Source organism: Myxocyprinus asiaticus, chromosome 25 (assembly GCF_019703515.2).
Source record: "Myxocyprinus asiaticus isolate MX2 ecotype Aquarium Trade chromosome 25, UBuf_Myxa_2, whole genome shotgun sequence".
In the NCBI taxonomy this organism is placed as follows: domain Eukaryota; kingdom Metazoa; phylum Chordata; class Actinopteri; order Cypriniformes; family Catostomidae; genus Myxocyprinus; species Myxocyprinus asiaticus.
The window spans coordinates 11,408,223-11,429,735 of record NC_059368.1 but is presented as its reverse complement, the minus strand read 5'-3'; the positions used below and the strand labels follow the sequence as shown (position 1 = coordinate 11,429,735).

The following is a 21,513-nucleotide window of genomic DNA, read 5'->3' as shown; positions in this document are numbered from 1 at the left end:
GGAACATTCCAAGGAAAACAGTTCTTGATGCTTTATCTGAATAAGGCTTTCTTCACAAATTGGGCCTATTTGTATAATGCAATTAAAGCTTTCCTTCCAGGAATCTGATAAAGAGACAAAGCATCTTTGATGTCTGGCTCATGTGCTGAGGGTTGGACTGACACAGCTGTATGAGGAAGGAGAGGAAGCCACTGTAGCATCATAATTATGGCATCTTCAGTAAATAACAGTATCTCCATTTCCTGTACACTGCTGCTCTTCACTCATTGCTTTGTGCCTTTAACGTATCAGGCTGCTTTTGATTGGGCAATGTAAAAACATTTCAGTACATGCCTGAATGAACATGTTCAAGTTATGGTGGTGACTTCTAAAAATCAACGTATTCTTGTAAATAGAATAAAAATATGTAGATTCGAACAATAAAATCACTTTAACTTTAGTTCAGCACCAGTCATTCACACCTCGGACTTAAAAAAAAAAAATGAAATGGTTAATGAAATGGGCATGAAAAGATGTTAAAAAGGTAGGAGGGTAGTGGGTGGGATGGGTGTTTGCAGGAGGGGGTCATGATAGAGATGGCTGAACATCAAGAGTTTTGGGTCACTTCACTGTATTTAAATCATGGGACTAAAATTTGAACGTGTGAAGAGTTACAGTTTTTCCTCGACTGCCAACACACATTTCTTGAATATGTACTACGTTTTCTCAAAACCCTAAACACACATCTTCATACTCACACCATTTTGGCCAAACCCTTGACTTTTGACTCAAAAGTAAACATTGTAGTCAAAACCATATTATCTGTCGTAGAAACCAAATTTTGCATTCAAATTACACACAAAACCATCAAATACATTCAACCTTATGAATACCCTTTACACACTGCTGGGAGGAATTGAAAAAACTATTATAAAAAGGTTTTCATGAACCAATAACTATGTGTCCTTGAATTTCAGATATGTTCCACTCCATGAGTTTGACACGATGTGAATCATACAATCACACAAATACTACAATTGTCCTTCTTACAGGATGTTTATTTTCCAGTCAAACATTCTACAGTACAGTATTGCAATTGCTTGTTGAACAATCATGCTTGTCACTGTAGTGGTCACATTAATGTACTGTAAGTCACCAACACAAATTTGCCAAAATGGAATTTGCGGAAAACAAAGAAGGCTATGAAAACACGGAAAGAAACAGAGCATTTTCACCTAGGTAAGAGGGTTAGAGTACGCTACAGTACTGTAATAGCAATAACAGTTCATTCTGGGTCAGCATCCTGTCTCCAACCAGGGTCAGGCCAGAGATTTCATCAACATCACAGGCTATGTTTTCCCTTGCCAAACAGTGGGGGGGAAATGCCCTGGAATGCCTGAGCCATCCCTGACAGGACTCCACAGCAATGTCCTCACAAGCTTCCTCCATGGCTTGGAGAAGGTTGTTCTGTACATAGGGATTTCAGTCATAGACCTTCCACCGCCATGCTGAGAAGAACTCCTCTATCAGATTGAGGAAAGGATTGGTTGTCTTTCAGTTCTGCAAACATCAGTGTTTGACTTTGTCACACATTATTGACCATATGAATCCTCAACTTCATGTCATTTTCTTTTATTGTCTGCTTCTGCTACTGTAATGCATATAGTTTCATGGTACGTATAGTACAGAAAAGAACAACTTCATTGTATGGTACCTGTTTTCATCCCTGAAAGTCCGGACAATCGATGCAACACTGAAATGGCTCAGGTTTGGCTGTACTCTCAGCCAAGCTTCCCTCACTGTCATACTGTGTACATCAACATGGTCCACTACAGTAGCACGGATCTCATTTGAGATTGTTGTTCTTCTTCCTCTTCCTCTGCCTCTTCCATGTCCACCTCCTCTCATTCTTACCATCCCTCTGCCTCATTCTCTGATGTTTGCATCCATGATTCCGAAACACAGGTGAGCTTATCTGTTGCCCTTTTTATTCATTCCAATCTCCTGATTGCTTGTTGAGTAATTTTGGTCGTTAGTGCTTACACATGGACAATTGTTTGTTAAGGGTGTATGAATTGCGCTGGTTTGAGTTTACCTATTGAACGGCAGTGTTTTCTAAATGACAACATGGTGACAGTTGTCTTAAAGTGAGAGGTGTGTTTAGACTTTTGCAAAGAAGTGTGAATGGACCAGAGAAATGTGGCAAAAAGGGTAAATAGTGTTTATAGACTGGGATACAGGGTCTTTCTGCTGGGAACTGGCAAAATGGTTTCGTGAGGATGGCTTGCACTACCAATTTTTGTGTGTTAGCAATCGAGAAAAACTGTAAGATGATAGAACAGTGTGCAAATCTGCAACAGTTTGCAAACCACTGTCAAGTCCGTAGGTCATTTAAAATTCTCAACTGTAATGCGATCTCATGCATGAGGCAGTGCAGTGATTAGACAGAAATGTTCATTCTTATGAATAATGTGGAGAAACACTCAAAAAAGTTATGAAGTAGACACATACTCAATAACTAATCACATCTCAGACTTTACGCATATACCTCAAATTTTGTGACGTTGCTTCAACTTTCGCATTTAAACCTGAACAACAAAAATGGCTAAAAATAAAACAAAATGTAACCATGTCATACACTCGTTAATGAGGTGTAAAATCGACCGAATTAATGAGGAGAGGTGAACTTTGACTTTTATAAGTGATGTGGTGTACAATGTTCACTCGGCATGTGAAAAATTGGGCTAAGTGATCAGAATGCTACAGAAATTTGAGGGTGGGCTCATTTGACTTGGGTTAACAAGCAGTCATTAAGTAACAATAACTTCACAGGCATGCCCTAGCAACCATCCAGAGCATCCTAGCAACCGTTTAGATTACCCAGAATGTTTACATTACTCGTAGAGTAATGGGTGTGAGGAGGAAATCGTTTGAATTTGCGAAGTGTACTGAGGCCCTTGGTGGGACATTTTGGCATAAATTTGCCACAGCAAGCACCACACATATTTTCTTTATTTATACCTATAATTGCACAGATATGGCAATCCATCCAAGGTCTTTTCATGTGAAGGGTGGCTAAAATAATTATTGTTCAACATCTCTTGGCAAAGCAGCTGCAACAACATTTATAGATGCTTAGATGCTTCCCTAATGGGGATCTTATGTGAAGAGGGGTTTCGGGGAAAGAGAGGTGTCAGGCAACAACATAGTAATTTTGTCTCCTTATCTAAATCTGTCTCTTTCCCTGAAAGGTCCTCAAGCATATGCTCATTGTGGACAGATTTTTCAGATGTTTCTCAAGTGGCTTTGGACCTCTGAGGAGCTGCTGAAACCAGACAGAAACAGATATTATATTAAGATAATTCACTGCAGAACCACACAGAGATAAACAGCAACAGCTTTGAAGGACTAATGCCATTCTCTCCTGTTTTTTTTTTGTTTTTTTTTTTTGTTTTTTGCATATTCATCATTATTTATATATATATATAAATACACTGGCATCCAAAAGTTTGGAATAATGTACAGATTTTGCTGTTTCGGAAGGAAATTGGTACTTTAATTCACCAAAGTGGCATTCAACTGATCACAAATTATAGTCAGGACATTACTGATGGAAAAAGCAGCACCATCATTATTTGTAAAAAGTATTTTTTATCAAATCTAGACAGGCCCCATTTCCAGCAGCCATCACTCCAACACCTTATCCTTGAGTAATCCTGCTAAATTGCTAATTTGGTACTAGAAAATCACTTGCCATTATATCAAACACTGCTGAAAGCTATTTGGTTCATTAAATGAAGCTTAACATTGTCTTTGTGTTTGTTTTTTGAGTTGCCACAATATGCAATAGACTGGCATGTCTTAAGGTCAATATTAGGCCAAAAATTGCAAAAAAGAAACCGCTTTCTCTAGAAACTCGTCAGTCAATCATTGTTTTGAGGAATGAAGGCTAGACAATGCTTGAAATTGCCAAAAAAAAAAAAAAAATGATGATTTCATACAAAGGTGTACACTACTGTCTTCAAAGACAAAGGACTGGCTCTAACAAGGACAGAAAGAGATGTGGAAGGCCCAGATGTACAACTAAACAAGAGGATAAGTACATCAGAGAAATAGACGCCTCACATGTCCTCAGCTGACAGCTTCATTGAATTCTCCCCGCTCAATACCAGTTTCATGTTTAACAGTAAAGAGAAGTCTCAGGGCTGCAGGCCTTATGGGAAGAATTGTAAAGAAAAAGCCACTTTTGAAACAGAAAAACAAAAAGAAAAGATTAGAGTGGGCAAAGAAACTCAGACATTGGACAACAGATAATTGGAAAAAAGTGTTATGGATCTTAACCCCATTGAGCTTGTGTGGGATCAGCTAGACTGTAAGGTGCGCGAGAAGTGCTCGACAAGACAGCCACATCTATGGCAAGTGCTACAGGAAGCGTGGGGTGAAATGTCACCTGAGTATCTAGACAAACTGCCAAGGATCTGCAAAGCTGTCATTGCTGCACATGGAGGATTTTTTGATGAGAACTCTTTGAAGTAGTTTAAGAAGTTCTGAAATTTTGTTTCAAATTGTAATAGTAATTTTTCACATTATTAATGTCCTGACTATACATTGTGATCAATTGAATGCCACTTTGGTGAATAAAAGTACCAATTTCTTTCCATTTCTTTTCCAAATCTGTACATTATTCCTTCAGTATGATACCAGCCCTGGTACCTCAGTATTGATACTAACTCGATACTTATAAAAAATAAAAAAAAAACTCAGATTTTTGATGAAATTACACAGAAAATTTTTTTTTAGAAAAAACTGCATACATTTTTATAGATGCAAATTATGCCTTTTCTTGTCTTAATTTTTCTGGATTCCATTTTAAATGTTTTAATTAAATGTTATGATCAAATTGTTTTATCAAATACATACTGTACAGCTTTAATCAAATGAAAATATAATACTTTTCAACATTATATATATATATATATATATATATATATATATATATATATATATATATATATATATATATATATTATTATTATTATTATTATTATTATTATTATTATTATTATTGGTTAAAAAAAAAAAAAGGAACAAAAAAAGATGCACAACAGAGCTTTACAGTATTAATGAAAACATTAAATGAAAACAATCTGATTACCTGAGGCAAAAGGCTGCCATGGCTGAAATACAACATGCTGATATTCAGTACATTTGCTTATGTGATATTGCTTACAGGTAATAATACTAATAATATAACCATTTAATATTATATTATTGTTACTATGAGTATTATTGCGACTGCTATGAATATTACACTTTTATACAGTAGTAATATTTTTCTGTTGTAATGTCTTCAATTTCATGCATCCACTTAAATAAAGCTTTCATTTCAGCGGGACTTTTATTTTGAAAGATCTCTGAAGTTCTTGTTTGTAAATGGTTCGTTTTATCAAGCTTCCCATGACTCACGAGCTGAAATCTCCGTGCTACAATGGAGAAAGAGTTCATCTGAGAGTTCACAGCCGTTTATACACTCAACACACTGATCTGTGGCTCTGCAGATGGATACTATTGGACACACTGCATGAAAATCAAGCATTAGTAGTGTGTGTTGTGTTTGTGTGTGCGTGTGTGCGTGCCTGTGTGTGTGTTCGTGTGTGTGCCTGTGTGAGTGTGAAGGAGATGAAGGCAGAGAGGCACCTCATTCATACTGTGGCGCGCAGCGCGTGTGACTGTATATTATTTCATGAAATTACATCCTTCTGCTGCTTAATGATCACACTTGGCCATATAGAGGCTTTTTTATTATTATTTTCAAATGGTCTTTGATTGAATCTCTAATATACATATATATATATATATATATATATATATATATATATATATATATATATATATATATATATATATATATATATATATATATATATATATATATATATATATATATATCTTTTTTTCACGTTAATTATTCATATTTATGCTGATATTGAAGGTTTGTGGTGAAACTGAGGAGATGCCCCATGCTCAGATCCACACAGTGATTACTATGTGTGAGGCTGGAACTGTGTCAGTGATGTTAGAGGAAGTGGTAATGTAAAGGTGTGAACTCAACTCGCAATATACAACACCACAACAGTGCAGTCGACTCGCTCGCTCGCAGACATGCACACATCCACCCACATGCAAGATCAAATCTCAATAACACTCTTTTTAGTGAGGAGACAAAGGAAGTGAGGTGAAGAATGAGGAAGAATTGTTCATTTGTTTTTTGTTTTTTATGTGAGTTCTGACTAGAGGAACTGGCCCCAGGTTTCCGGCCATGAAGCTGGGGTCTGCCACACACTTTGGCTCAGAACAAACACTGATTAACAGTTCCAGGTTTGGAAACGTTCCACTGGAGGGGGACATTTTTTTTAAGGAATAGGCTTGTTTTCCCCTTATTAAATGTTACCCATGGAAAAGCTGGGCACTAGCGCATATACATACACATTTGCACTAACAAGCACTTTCTCATGGTATTTCGTCCCCACTTGTTATAACAAAGACCCTTAAATTCTTTTTCTTTTTTCAAGCTTCTTGCCGCAGCAACAGGAAAGGGGAAAATCAAGCAGCTCTATGCCTTATTTCCATTTCCATGTCATAATGTGATGAGTACTCTGGGCATGTTCCTTTCCAGAGACAGGTCCATAGAGTAATCTGACCGTGAATTTCCATTTCTGAGAGACACAACTACGTCACAAAGTCACCAAAGTGGGGATAGAACCACTCATTCACAATTTCTAAGTCTCTCCCAGCACTGGGACTAAACCTCTCAACACGAAATTAAGATAATTGTTTTTCCAATTCCATTGACATGCAGCTGAGCCTTTCTGTGTAATGAGTGTTTCCTGTTCAGCTTGTTCCGTACCATGTTCGTACCATGGCCACATTCAGCGCGCTATGTCACATGTGATACCAGGGGGCTGGAAACAGCAAAAACAGATTTGGGCTAAGGTATGAACTATTGCTTGGCTAACAACATTAGTAGTCTGTTGATGGAGCAGCACAAAACGGCCTGTGTCTGCAGATGTTCCTGTGAACCCCTGACACGATCACCAATTTAGAGCCAAGAACGTTACAACGCAGACCTTTATATAGACCATCTATGGTGAATGCTGTACTGAAACTACTAAACAATTTCTGATACCCCAACTATACTGATTTTTAAAGATTTTTTTGCATATCTTTCAAGACAAAATGTGACATCGAGTGCGTGAGTCATTCTTAAAGCAACGTTTTGTCTATCAGCACCTCTCAACATGAAAACAACATCGTTGCCCAAACACAAATCAAATGCTTCAGTCTGAATGGCTATTGCCGTTTCAACAGGAAATTTCCCTTCTGATTTATCTTTTTAAAAAAATCACAATGTACTCCTTGTCTACCACAATCAAACAACCTGAACATTCATTTCAGCTGACAGATACGAAACCCTTTTTTTTTCCATTTTCTGCATGCAGAAACATGTAACTGTGAGCGACACTGGATAAGAGGAAATTCAGTTGATGTCATGAAGTCGACTCTCAGGGGGAAAGCACTGTCTTAAAAGATCTGATCCAGACAGTGAAGTTCTTGCTTCAACCCTTTGTCCTTAGAGATCTGTGCAGTCCTGCACTCTATAGCACTGTGGGAAGGTAAGTGTGGAGAGAATACAATTCAGTCTGAAAGATGAAAAAGAGAGGGATGATCCTACAAAGTCCTGAGATGTGAGTCTGTTACGTAACACCCAGGACGCCCCCTTTTGTGTCTCTAACAATGCAGACCGCCTCACAGATGGAGAAAACAAGGTGTCACTGGGGTCCACCACTGAACTTAGTTGAGAACCTCACTGTGAACTGTGACAGAGTGTGCGTGTGTGTGCGATTTGTGGATGTGTGTGACTTACATAACAGACGTGACGCTGTCTCGCTGGGGTGGAGGGGTATACAAACTCCACTGTGAGAGTGTGTGTCAGAGGGGCGGAGGGGTACACTAGCTTCTCTGTTAAGCGTATGAGATCACTGCTGGCTCCCATTACAAACAAGTTCTCATCATCTGGCCCTGAGCATGAACGCACACATGAAGCTTCCTGAACGTTTCTAGTATGTGTATGCGTGTTTGTGTACAGGTGTGTGTGCATCACAGGAGAGCTTGTTTGTACATGTGTATTTACATTTTTCTCTGGAGACACATCAGACTAGGGGTAAGAGAAATAAATAAACATATAAACAAACTGCATAGGCAAATATGCCATGGTAGTTTTTTTTTTCCTGAGGCAAAAATGGATATATGTTTTTCCGCCGTTTCAGCATGCTGCCTCGCAGCCGAGATCAGTGGTGTCATTGAGTGATCTTCCTGCCCCACTGAGACACTAAAGACCTGCGGCCGTAGATGCATGGCTGATTATAGTCTCTACGCTCATCTCCCTGGGATTCCACGGAACGCATTGTACTGCATGACAACCTCAAATGTGTTGAAGTCTGTCTAGCGCCTCATCTTTACCTAGTCATTCCCTTTAATCAGTAAGTAGTTTATAACATTTATGAAAATTGTTTCAAGAACCGAAAACTGCTCTAGATGCCACGTCATTGCAGCACCTGATTTACAAGTCTTGCTATAATCTAAACGTAGATTTTGGATTAATAGAAAAAGTAACACCCAAATAATACATAAACTACGATCCTTTTAAGAACATTTTTCAGAGTAAAGAAAACTGCTAAAGCTGCCACATCATTGTAGCACCTGATTGAAACATCAAGCTCTAATCTAAATGTAGTTTTGGGCATAATATAGAAAGGAACACCCAAATAATGTAATCTCTAACTTTTACGAAAATTGCTCTGAAAACCAAACTAAAGCTGCCACGTCATCGCAGCACCTGATTTACATGTCTTACTATAATCTAAAAGTAGTTTAGAGGTAAGTAAAGAAAAGAACACCCAAATAATATGCAATCTGTAATGATTGTGAAAATGGTCAGAGAACTGCTAAAGCTGCCACATAATTACAGCACCTGATTTACACGTCTTTCTATAATCTAAAGTAGTTTGGGATAAATATAGAAAGAAACACCCAAATAATATGCAATCTGTAATGTTTACGAAAATGGTAAGAGAAGGGCTAAAGCTGCCATGTCATTGCTGCACCTGATATGCACGTCTTACTATAATCTAAAAGTGGTATGGGGTATACCAAAAATGTATTGTAACACTTCATAAGAAGACAAGGTTGAGCTCATTTTAACCCAGATTAGCTCTCCATGTACCCTCTATTGTGGAGCTGTAGTGAAATGTGACTACGTCAAATCTGTTCAAAAATCTTAGACACAAACGTCACACATTCCGAGTGCTAATACGGATTTCAAAGAAAAAAAACCCTGATACCATTGTTATAGATTTAGAGTTTGTTGTAGCTTATTCATGCTGAGTAAAACAGCCGCAGATGCCACGAAATCAGGGGTCAGCAACCTTTTTGACAAGGAGTGCCATTTTTTATTTTCCTGGTCAATGGCTGTGCTGTCAACCCCCCCTCATGCTGCGTGTGCAAGCCATTCGCGCATCACAAGCCGATACACTATTTAGCCCTTTTCAGTTAATCGCACCTGCAAAATCCTAAAACTTTATTTCCAGGTTTAATTTATATTTTGAATATACTCAGATTTTTGAACCCCACCATGTGGGTTTATGTTTTCTCTTTTAATCGTTTAATGCAATTTTTTTATGTCCATGGTTTAAGGAGGGATTAAATCTCAAGGATTAATAGTGGTGTTTTTCTTATTGCATTACGTGTTGTTCTGAAAGCAAAAAGAAACAAATGAAACACAGAATGTAGGGTGTCATCCGCGCAGTCTGACCGAAGCAAAGCGGGCGTGTTTACTCGTGCGATTAACAGAAAGTGAAGCGCTACCTGCTCGTGATGTGCAAATGGCTTGCACACGTTGCACGAGTCTGTTGGGTATACTGCAGTCTCATCACATTTTAACTTTTTGTTTAGCCTCCCATTCAGCTCATAAAAACACGCTGCGTGATCATGAGGAAGGATTACATCAAGATGTAGATTGGAATGCAGGTGCGGAATTTATATAAATAAAATAGTCTATTCCTCTCTCGCCATTGCTGGCGTGCCAGTGATTACCCCAATGCTGGCACGCGTGCCATAGGTTGCTGACCCCTGCACTAAATGAAATCCAGGCATGCTCATTTATTTGCTGAATAAGCCTGATTCAACAGCCATTCTAATTTATTTGAGCACTGTCTGAATTTATATATTAGACATGGATAACACTAGCATATGACTTCTAGAAGGCTAGTTTTGCTACATAATGTGTGCAGTGTTCTGTCTGTATAATGTCCATGACAACAGCTGTCATGATTTTCTGGTATATTGTTCTAGTCAAAATGTATTCTGACAAACATAAGCCCAAAGCCACCCAACTCAGCCACTAGAAGGAATGGAATAACATTCAAACTTAGAAACCCTTTGTTCACACTGTGTATTATATGACCAATCCTGTTCCATTTACACATCAGAAATCTATCAACAGTTCCTTTACAATTTGCCATTGCCTCAAACAATTCCTTAACCGGTGTTTAATTCATTTTGGATCAACAAATGTAGACCGAAAGACTGCATGACCTGCCAGCTCATGAGGTCATTGTATACTGCACATACAACATGCATACATGCAACTAAAAACACATATTATGTGGTGTTGCATTGCATGCTGAAGGGCAGATAGGTAAGTTTGTGCAAGGGGGCAATGGAGCATACCATTATTTTTTTGTTTTTTTATTACTATTAAACAAGCCATGAAGGGGCCATGCTAGGTCATCTCAGAAGGAGGCCCTACAGTCAGGAATGTAGCGGCCCTGCCGCCCAGGGCATCTGGGCACCGGAGCCACCTCACCGGAGGAATTTCCAGTGTTCATATAAAAACTGATAATGGGATGTGTACACAGCAGGAGTGGAAAATTAGAGGTGCGTTACGAGGTTTTCCACATTCCTTGCTCTCCATGGGCCAGACATGCGTGCCTGCCTTGCATATGCTGGAGTCCTGGGATTGGAGTGTGTGAGGATCTCTCAGTGTGTTAATGTGAATGGGACATCCCCACAGGCAGTCCACTATTTTTTCTTTCTTTCTTTTTTTTTTTTTTTTTACATCAACATAGTGTATCATGTGAAATTCTGTGCAAGTAAACGTGGCTAAATTTACTGTTCAGACATGGAATGCCGTAAGACTTTGTTTATTTTTTATTTTTTTTATGGTAGTGTGTAGGAGACCAACTCAAGTCAAGACAGTGGCCTATAGACAGGGTTGGGGAGTAAAAGAATACATGTAAATGGCATTAAGTATATAAAATAAAATGTAAAATAAAATAAAAATAATTATATTCCATTACATTTACAATTTAAATTGTTGGTAATCAGAATACAGTTACATTCAAAAAGTATATTGATTACTGAAGGGATTATTTAGCTTTTTTTTTTTTTTTTTTTTTATTTGTTTAATTTAATTTAGTCTATTCAGTTGGAAAATATTTATATAAATGATGCCATCTGAGGAATGTTTAAGCAGTAAAATACTTTCTTATGATGTGTTACATTCATACAAGCAGACACAGCCGCTTTCACACTGTTATGAGTGAAATGGTGGATATGGCAACAAAAGAATTGGCCCTTGGGAGCTAAATAGAAGAACTACAGTATATACAGTTAAACAGAAAAGCAGTTTAAAACGGTTTGACAGATGAAACATTAATCCAATAAATACATGATTATTAGATGAATGTATGGTATCAAACCATAATAATTTTTGATATATGGGCTGTACATTTTTTTATGTGGTTTAGGTATTATTACAAGAATAAAGGATGTTTACTGCATATGAGAAATGCTAACCAATGTATCCTTTGGCATCGTATAGAGATATGTTTTCTGCCTCTTTCTACGAACAGAATCCACATATGATCGGAAAAGGCTAAGCTAAAATGCTATTTCCAGTCCTTCCATCTTCATACCTGTTACCAGGTGCAATAGTATTTTATAATGAATTTTATCAAGAAAATATACTCGGATAGATTTTCTTTACCTAGTAAGACCTTTGATATTAGGGCATACTTCAAAAATCCTATTCTTAAAGATAATCTTTGTGTTTTCCTGTAAAAAAAAAAAAAAAAATCTTAAATCCTTAAATTAATTTATAGTTGTATAGTTGATAAATTTAGTTGAAGCAACACTGCATAGATTTAGGCTTTTTCAAAGAATATAATTTTATTTACTGTTTGTGCATTTTGTCTTACAGTACTGGCATATTTTTTTCACTTTTTATTCACTTGCTTATAGTCAAAACATGTGAAAAAAATCTGCCAGTGCTGAAAAAGTAATCCAAAGTATTTAGTTTGGTTGCTGACTTTGAGTGATCCAACGGAATATATTACAAATTACATTGTACAGCCTGTATTCTGTAATCTGTAGTGGAATACATTTTAAGAGTAACCTTTCCAACCCTGAAAAGAAAAAGATATTACATATCAAACTGACACTTTTCCTAGAACCGCCAGCCTGTGTTTTAGAACAACCAGCCTAATGCCAGCTGAGGTTTCATTCTTTATGGCCACATCCTGACTGATGCAACTATTGACTCACTCCACTACACTGCTATATTAATTCAGTGCAACTATATAGCCAATAACTGATACCCCTTTTCTCCAAGGATGCCGTTTTCACTTCCAACCTGGGCAGCCTCTGCTGTCTCCAAGGGTGATAAATGCAGGCAGAAACCAAATAAAGATCTAATTTCTCCCACTGCTGAATGGCTTCCTGCTCAGCTTTTGTTAACTGTGGCTGTTCGCAGATGGATGAGTGGCAGTCTCCTCTCCTCTGATGCCACAGGGCACGCTTCGTTGTACTGGCAATAAGGAATGGACAATGGGGATCCGCTCTCATTGTTACGACTTTTACCAATTTTTGTTTGAGGATACAATTTAAGTCAGTTCTAATTTTGTAATTTAATGTAATTTAAAATAATTTGGTAGCTTGGATAAAACTGTATTACATAAATATGTGAACTTTACATTGTTCTATTAACTACACTGATTACTGTTCTGTACAACAGGCTTCTCTGTCTGTTTTACATGAGATATAATATCAGGTCAAGCATATAATTTAGATAACTTGGTCATTACACCTGCCTTTAATGGCTGTCTCACTGTTGTAGGACTGCTATCCTCTTGCAAAAAATAAACTTTTGCTTATTCAAACACTTTATTTTGATGCTTACCAATGACAGGGGACAAAGGACAGTGATGTGTTTCAAGTGAAACCGTTACCAGTCAAGGCCGAAATATACTCTACCAAGTACTTGAATGCAGATGCCTCTAGTTACGCATGTGTTGTTGCATTCCAAAATGCGTCAGACCGCAATTACTAACACAATTTAAGCAGGTGTTGCATTCTCTGCCACAAGGGGCGCTATAGTGAACATTAGTGTAAACTGTCAGCTTTTACAGTGGGTTGTCTCTTTCAAGCCAACTACAGTCATGGTGGAGCAACAGTTTGAAGAGAATATCACTGAGCAAGTAATTTGAAGTCAATATAGGCTTTTTATAGCAACTTACCTGAATATTAACACATCCAGACTATGGAAGATAACTCAGTCGCCCCCTTGAACACTGAGGTTTGTTACCTCCACAGTAACACAAGAACACACCGTACTGCGCATGGATAATGCGCTGTCCAAGCATTCGCATTGGTGTACACATACTTGCGTGAAGTATGAATGTCCATAGATGCATGTCATGCCCAATTCAGTATGTGGTCAGATCTGTGTTGCACTGTGTCACAATGCTAGCAGCAGTTTTTCTATTTCCTTCCCTCTGTCCTCCCACTTTCTCACAAACTTCTGTCTCTCCATCTTCACACACATACCATGTACTCTACAGCAGCATTCACAAACTGCTGTGGTTTTTAAATAGAGCAGCACAATCTCAGTCACAGCAACCCACGGCTGCCACCTCTCCATCTGCCTGCACATTTTTTTCCCATTTCCTTCCATTTCTTTTCTGTACATTCTTCTCTCTGACTCATCTGATGGATCCTTCCATTCACAGGATAAAAATATAAGCGCGGCCCTCACCTTGCCTCAGTGTCAGAGCATCAGAGCCTTAGTAGGCTGAATAAATGTCAGCTGTTCTCCTCTGCTCTTTAGTGGTTTAAGATTCAGGTGAGTTCCATTAGAGTAACCTCTGACTTTCTCCATTAAACAGGCTTCTCTGTTCTGAAACCTCTGAATGATTCCCATAAGAAAGAACTGTTTTCCTCAGGCACAGATATATTGTATCTCGGTGTCTGTCCGATAAAGAAAAATTATGATAAATTACCAACTTCCTCCTCTTACATCATTATTTTTTTAATGTTCAAATTCTCTTTGTTGAAGTACTAAAAATGTTGGAGTTGTGGTGTAGCAGCTAGTACACATTCTCTAGACACTTTTGTTTCCTGTGGTGCTCATGTGGGAGATGAAGGTTCAAATCCGGCATATTCCTGGTTTCTTGTTCCCTACTCTTCCTTTGATAAAATGTGAGCCTGCTCCCCCACCACACACACACACACACACACACATACAAAATGTAGTTAAAAAAAGTTCTATACTGCCTAAAAAAATCTTGCATCCAGCATAGAATGAGTCATATGCTGGATTATATTGTATGTTTTATAGGGTACAGTCAGTGGTGAGGAAAGCCAGATATTTTTCAACATTAATAATGGAGGCCAATAATTCTAAGAATGCACAGGTAGTCAGGGTGAGACAGAGAACTGGGGAAAAAATCTGATCTGTCTGAGACTGCTGTTTGGAATAACAAGAAATGGAAAAAGAGAAAACATGTCTAACCCTCATTTTAAAACGAGAGTCTGATAGTCTGGACAGATTAAGCCATTGCGTAAGGGTTGGTTCAGGCAAGGTCGTTGGATAAATTTATGCTGCGCAATAAAAGTCTGTAAATATACGTTATTAAATGTCAAATCTGTACCTAGGATAGATCTGGCTTGTAAATTGCTTTTATGTGAATCTCGATCGTGTCTAACAGATTTTCCGGAACGAAAGCTGCCAGGAATGTGGTTGATTCAGGCCAGGGGAGACAGGTGGTCTCACCTGTGATTCAAGTGTTACGCCATGGAAAAACCCCCCACCATTTTCCTGGCTGTTCTCGAGTATCTCTCTTACCTCTGCATAGAGTTCCACCCACTCTCTCTATCTCTCCTTTTATATTAGCTTCTCGCAGTCTGGCTTGAATTTGCCGACCCTGCTGTCCGTCTCACCTGAGCACAGGCCAAGTGTCTTTGTGCATCTCTCCTCTAGGAGACTCTCACAAACAGGAAATGGCATTAATACAAAAATGGATTATGCAAATCATGGATAAATCATGATTACTGGAATATATGTCTTTTCCACCTTGTCTCTCTCTCTCTCTCTCTCTCTCTCACTGACGTGTGAGTCACAAAGTGCTTGCACATTTGGCAGAGGTTGAGTGTCCAGGTCTCTCTGTTTGCTACAGATCTGGCTCTGACCAATACCGAACAGAAGGTATGGAGAGTTTAGCCCAGTCGAAGCCTTTAGGCCACAGACACAGAGAGGGGACACAGTCAGGGTTTGTCCAAGCTCCATCCACACACCTCCAAACTCTTCTGGCACCCAGATCAGTGACATTTGCGTCACAAGGCACAGCTAGAGTAGGTCTGAATGCAAGCCTTAGCTTTCATTATGAAATCCTGGCCATGCTGTTTCGTCATACCCTGCTGCATTTGTCCTGCAGTTGCTTAAGTGCTCATCTACTGTTTGTAATGATGGCAGATGTGCATTTCAGCATGGAAGAAATTCAGAGAACTGTTTTTTCTGGCTTTTTTTATTTTTTTATTTTATTCCCTTTTCTCCCCAATTTGGAATGCCCAATTCCCACTACTTAGTATGTCCTCGTGGTGGCGCGGTAACTCACCTCAATCCGGGTGGCGGAGGACAAGTCTCAGTTGCCTTCGCTTCTGAGACCGTCAATCCGCGCATCTTATCACGTGGCTCATTGTGCATGACACCACAGAGACTCACAGCATGTGGAGGCTCATGCTACTCTCCGCGATCCACACACAACTCACCACGTGCCCCACTGAGAGCGAGAACCACTAATCGTGACCACGAGGAGGTTACCCCATGTGACTCTACCCTCCCTAGCAACCGGGCCAATTTGGTTGCTTAGGAGACCTGGCTGGAGTCACTCAGCACACCCTGGATTCGAACTCGCGACTCCAGGGGTGGTAGTCAGCGTCAATACTCGCTGAGCTACCCAGGCCTCCGTTTTTTCTGGCTTTGATCACTGACGGTCCCGGTCAAAATAGAACAGCCGTTTTAAGTGGGCCATCTGCCTTTAAGCTACTGTACAAAAAAAAATATGATTCATGATGTTGTTATTTTTCCAAAAGTACAGAAAAAGCAAACAAACCTTAATATCACTTGTACTTTGTTGCACGTGCCATAGAATAATTCAAAATATTAATCAATCATCGTTTTGTTATATATATGTCAATTAAAATTTAAAAACATTCTGAGGTTTTTAGTATGGTCTCACTGTAATGTACAAATGAAAGAGCAATAAATCTAAATATTCGAAAGAAAATTATTAATTAAATAGTAATGAATGATTAGTCAACAAAGTAAACTGCCCATAAGGATGCAGACCCAGATATCTGCCAGAATGATGAATCATAGAATAGCCACATTTACTCACACAAAGTTCGGAGATGTTAATAGTGGACAATGCCGTGCTGTGTCACCATGGACAAGCTGCTTCTCTCCTGTGCATTTCTCTTATATTGCACAGTAAGCAGTCTTGACTTTTTACCCACCCTGATGGTCACTATAGAACCATTCAGGAGGCCAATGCTGAATCAGTAGTTGAGAGACCACAAAATACTATTCTTTTACATTCTTTTTTACACTTTTTCATAAGCATCTGTTAATACATGGTACTTGAGAAAAAGGGATCTCTGTGTCAGAATAGAGACATTTGAGAAAAAAGGAAATCATCCAGGATGGACGAGCATTTGTCTCTTTTGCTCCTCTTCAGCAGAGTACGAAGCACCCTGGTGCAAGGTCATAGAAGATCAGTCCTCTCAGTTGTACAGGTGGCCTTCTCCTGCCATCTGTACTCTACAGCTCTGTATTCATTTTAAATTATTTATTATTATACAAATGGAGCTGCTCAATGAATTCATCATCAAAACACTATTTTTTGTACTTCTAAGAAATAAGGTACTTAAATCTAAATGGCTGATTTTAATAAGCATTTGAAGACAGCCTGGAAAATGTGTCATGATTAGAAAGAAAATGCATTCTAATAAGCAACCTTTTTGGTGGAGAAATTATTTCATTCAAGTAAACTATGAAAAAAAGAAGTGTATAAAGAAAGCATTATGCAGAACCGTTATGTGGGACACAGAACAGAAGGTCAGATGCTGAGTGAAGTGCCACTTCAGTTGTGCGCTTTAAAGGCTGAAAGAATCTTGTTGGTCAAATAGTTATCCATAATTTTTACTGTTTTAATACCCCTGTGGCAGGATTAAAATTAAACAGAAAATTGGGGCAACAAAATGAGGGGACCCCCTTCTGAGGGCTTCTGGATTCATAGATCTGTTATTTGTCACAGACAAACAAACTTAAAAGACTTTGGGCTAATCAAATAATTACAAGCAGCAAATAAGGTAGTGCCCCAAACCTGGACACAATTACATCCTGTCCCACGGCCAAAGCAGGGCAACTGATGAAGTGGGGTCTGTATCAGGTTGTTGTGGACAAAAGTCTAACATCACATTACTCAGTAATTGCTTTCTATTCTGCAGGCAGGCTGGTGCGTCAGTTTAGGAAAGAATCTGCCACCACAGTCAGGGATTCCTCCTTTGATACACTTTAGATTTTCAGCTTTCAGAATTAAAACAGTCCTAACAATGGCCATTAAACAACGGAAGGTTAATACTTTACAATAAAGTTATATTCATTACCATTAGTTAACTATATTAGTTAATATAAACTAACAATGAACAATGCTTTTACGGCACTTGTTTATTGTTCAATTCAACATATATTAGGGTTATTCCACATCAAATCAGCCAAATTTCAGAAATGTCCCTGGCTGAAATATTTTATTTTGTTAATACTTTTTCTTAAGGATCATCTTTGAGCATCAATTAATTATTTCTGTCACCTGAGAAAAAAAATAAAAAATAATTTTTGAGCTCAGGACCACTGGTTGAGTTGACACGGAATGACCCACTAATACATTTTAACATTAAAAAGTTGTATATATATATACACATTACTTAATGCATTATGAACTAACATTAACAATGAACAATTGTATTTTGCATAAATGAACATTAACCAAGTATATTAAAAAACATCATCCATTCTTAGTTCATAATATCGAATGTATTTATTAATATTAGACAATATAATTTTATTGTAAAGTGCAACGGAACCTCTAGGCATACATCAGACAAGCAATGTGTGAACTGCTCCTTCTCAGTATTTTTACATTATTCAGTGACGTGTGTCTAATGGGGTATTTCCCGAACCCAGTCACAGAGACACCTCTGGGAAACTCTAGAGGAGAACTACAGTAGATGAATCCAGAGCACTGAAATTATAAAGTCTAAATATTTTTGAATGGAAAATGCTTTAGCACACTTGGCATGGAGTTTCATTCCACTGCTATCAGACAGGAGTATTACAATTCTTTCTCTTTGCACAAGCAGACATACAAGAGGAGGAGGATGGGAGAAAATGCAGAGGATGTGTTCTGTGACATGCAATGGCGGGCTCACCTCAAGGTCACTGTAAACTGCGAGGCAGTTTTACTGGTTGTCTGAGTTTCTGAATGGGACTTAGTCAGTGTGCGTATATTCTATGCATAGGAATAGCGAGTCATTTATTTATTTCTGAAATAAATGACTCTTTGAACTGCCAGAGAACGGAGAAGCTGGTGACTTTTTAACTGTGGCTGTTAATGCAGAGATGCAGTATATGCGCCTGTGACAGCCACCTGGGCTGTGTTTCGCAAAAGCATCACAAGCTTAAGTTGATCGTAGAGACCGATGGCGCCAATGGTTTCTACGATCTACTTAGGCTTACGATGATTTTGTGAAACACAGCCCTGGTGTCTACGAGGTGTTTCCCTGTGTTATCGTCAGAGCCTTCCTCAACATAGTGAATTATACCATGCTGATAAGGCAGACAGCTGTGTGTGGAGGGGTTCACAAGTACACCAATAAAGAAGACTGATTTTGCAAACAAGCAATTTTAATAATTACAGGTGGAATTGATGAATGATGCGAGGCATATGAACCCAGGGGGTTGGAGGGGGGAGCTATGTGAGGGGACATTTCTGTGCAAGCTCTGCACACAGACACTGAGGATGCAGAATCAATGGAAGTCTAACTGCTACATCCCATCCACAGCTGTAACGGAATATCAAGTGCACCGTCTCTGATGTGCTCTGCATCAAGCAAAGAACGAGGCAAGATGGATAAACACAAAGGGAGAAATGAAAAGACAAGCTCTCTATGCATCTCTCTATCTCAAGAAGCAGATTCCTAACAAGCTTAAGGTTATTTCACTGTTTTAATGTTATTATCAGACAGAGATGGCAGCAAGAGCTCTGCATGCAAGCTGTACGGAAAAAGCAAGCAGAGACTGTCACCTTACAGCCTATTGAAGCCCAGCCTGCCACAAACAAACAGCTAACACACTCTCCTATTTCGCCTCTGCTCTAATGCCTTTCCTTAAGATAACATCAGCCCCCCATCAGTTTACAAACACTGACAGGGATGTCACCTCTCTGATCAACACTAGATACGTCGAGAGAGAGACAAGAAGAAAAAAATAAGGATTTGTGAACCAACCTGGCTTCTCAAGGTCTTTGGTCATCCACAACATTCCGCTAATCTCGAATTCCCGTTGCCCATTCTAGGAGGTCAGGAATAAAGCGCCAGCCAGCCAGCCGAAACTCCCATCAATCAGAAGGCTCTCACTGATAGAGCGTATACTAGGAGACCTACTGATGTAAGCTAGTCACCAGAGAAAATACCCAGTGGTGATGCATATCCAGGAACAAAAATAGCACTGGGGCCCCTAGAGGGATTATACAACAGACTACGCTTGGAGGTACTTTTGCAGTCCCAGTTCTGCTCAGCTCTTTCTCACAAAAGACTTTTAATTCTCAAAAGCTCAACCTGACCTCAAACAGAGGGGTCAGTGTACTTAGGTGGAAAAAAATCTCAGTCAGCCTTTTGTATGTTTGCATCAGAGTTTGCATGTAACAACACAGAGTCTTATTGGACTATGCTTTAATTGCAGTCTGGCCTCAGTGCCTTTGACCCGGGGATTGTCCACAGAGTGTGTATAACAACACGGTATCACCGCTCACCCCTCCCTCCACCCCCTTCCCACAGGGCTATAAATAGCTCACCAGGCTAATTCTTACAAAATCCCTTTATAGATGTGCTTTCACTGTTCACTCTTGGCTAGCCCAGACACTGATATGATTAGCTTATAGATCATGACGTGTAATTGTGTCTGTTTGAGTGTGCGTATATTTAACCAGGGCAAATTTCCTATATTGGCACAAACTGTGACAATGTACAGGAGTGCACTGCGACAATCAAAAAGAAAGGGGGAAACAGCCTGCTGAGCAAATACTCCAATACACTTCTCTGAAGTGAAGGGGTTCCCGGATTCAAACTTATGCTAATATATTTACCTCAGCCACCATGTGTCATGAGTGACAGCGACGCAGCCCTTTTTGAGGGTCACCTGAATAAGCTCTCAGCTTAAGAGTTATGGCCACATTCCCAACAGCTGCAGTACCATTCCAGGGAGTATTTACTCAAGCTGCAGGGATGACATCAAGCTGTCAAGAGCAAATGCGATAACAATCCTGGTTATCCCAAGAGGAATCAGTTAATCAAATCTGTAAACTAAACATACTATAGCTATACAGCAGATTTTGCACTTACCACAGAATCCAATTTATAAAGCTAAATATATTTTACCAGAGCTGACCTCAGGAGAGGGACTTGAGTGACTAACCAAGAATCTGGACAACTAGAAGCGAAGATCCCCTGTGTCACCCCCTAATCAAAGGGGATTAAAGCGAATGGATTGAAACTGGGTCCTTAGGGGTTCTCACTTACTGTCTGAACAAGTTTCTCTGTAAACAACTTTTCTGGTTAAGGTACTGATAGACTCCCATCTCGAAAAGGTACCACATTAAAATGTGTTTGTAGAGTCGTTTGATTTTTTGCTGTTGTTGTTTTGTTTTTGACAGGAAACAAGGGTCTGATATGCTGTTTAATTGCACTTTACTGCAAATATATCTGCTATACTGAAGAGACTGAAAAGTGAATTCAAGAAATTGAGATCCTGGATCAACTTTTTTCATGTGTTTTATGGAAAGATAGGGAAGTATTCATTAG

At 39.0% G+C, this 21,513-nt stretch overlaps 1 protein-coding gene across 3 annotated transcripts in view; it reads right to left on the bottom strand.

Annotated features, from left to right (window-relative positions):
- The window catches only part of LOC127416032 (transcription factor HIVEP2-like), a 108,163-nt gene that overhangs the window by 47,782 nt on the left and 38,868 nt on the right, over positions 1-21,513 (bottom strand). The window contains exon 1 of one of the 3 annotated variants that reach the window (XM_051655112.1): positions 19,942-20,111. The exons of the other annotated variants lie outside the window; for them this stretch is intronic. The gene's annotated coding sequence lies outside the window, so the exon portion shown is untranslated. Of the gene's footprint in view, positions 1-19,941; positions 20,112-21,513 lie in introns of those variants that run through there. 3 annotated transcript variants of the gene reach the window in all.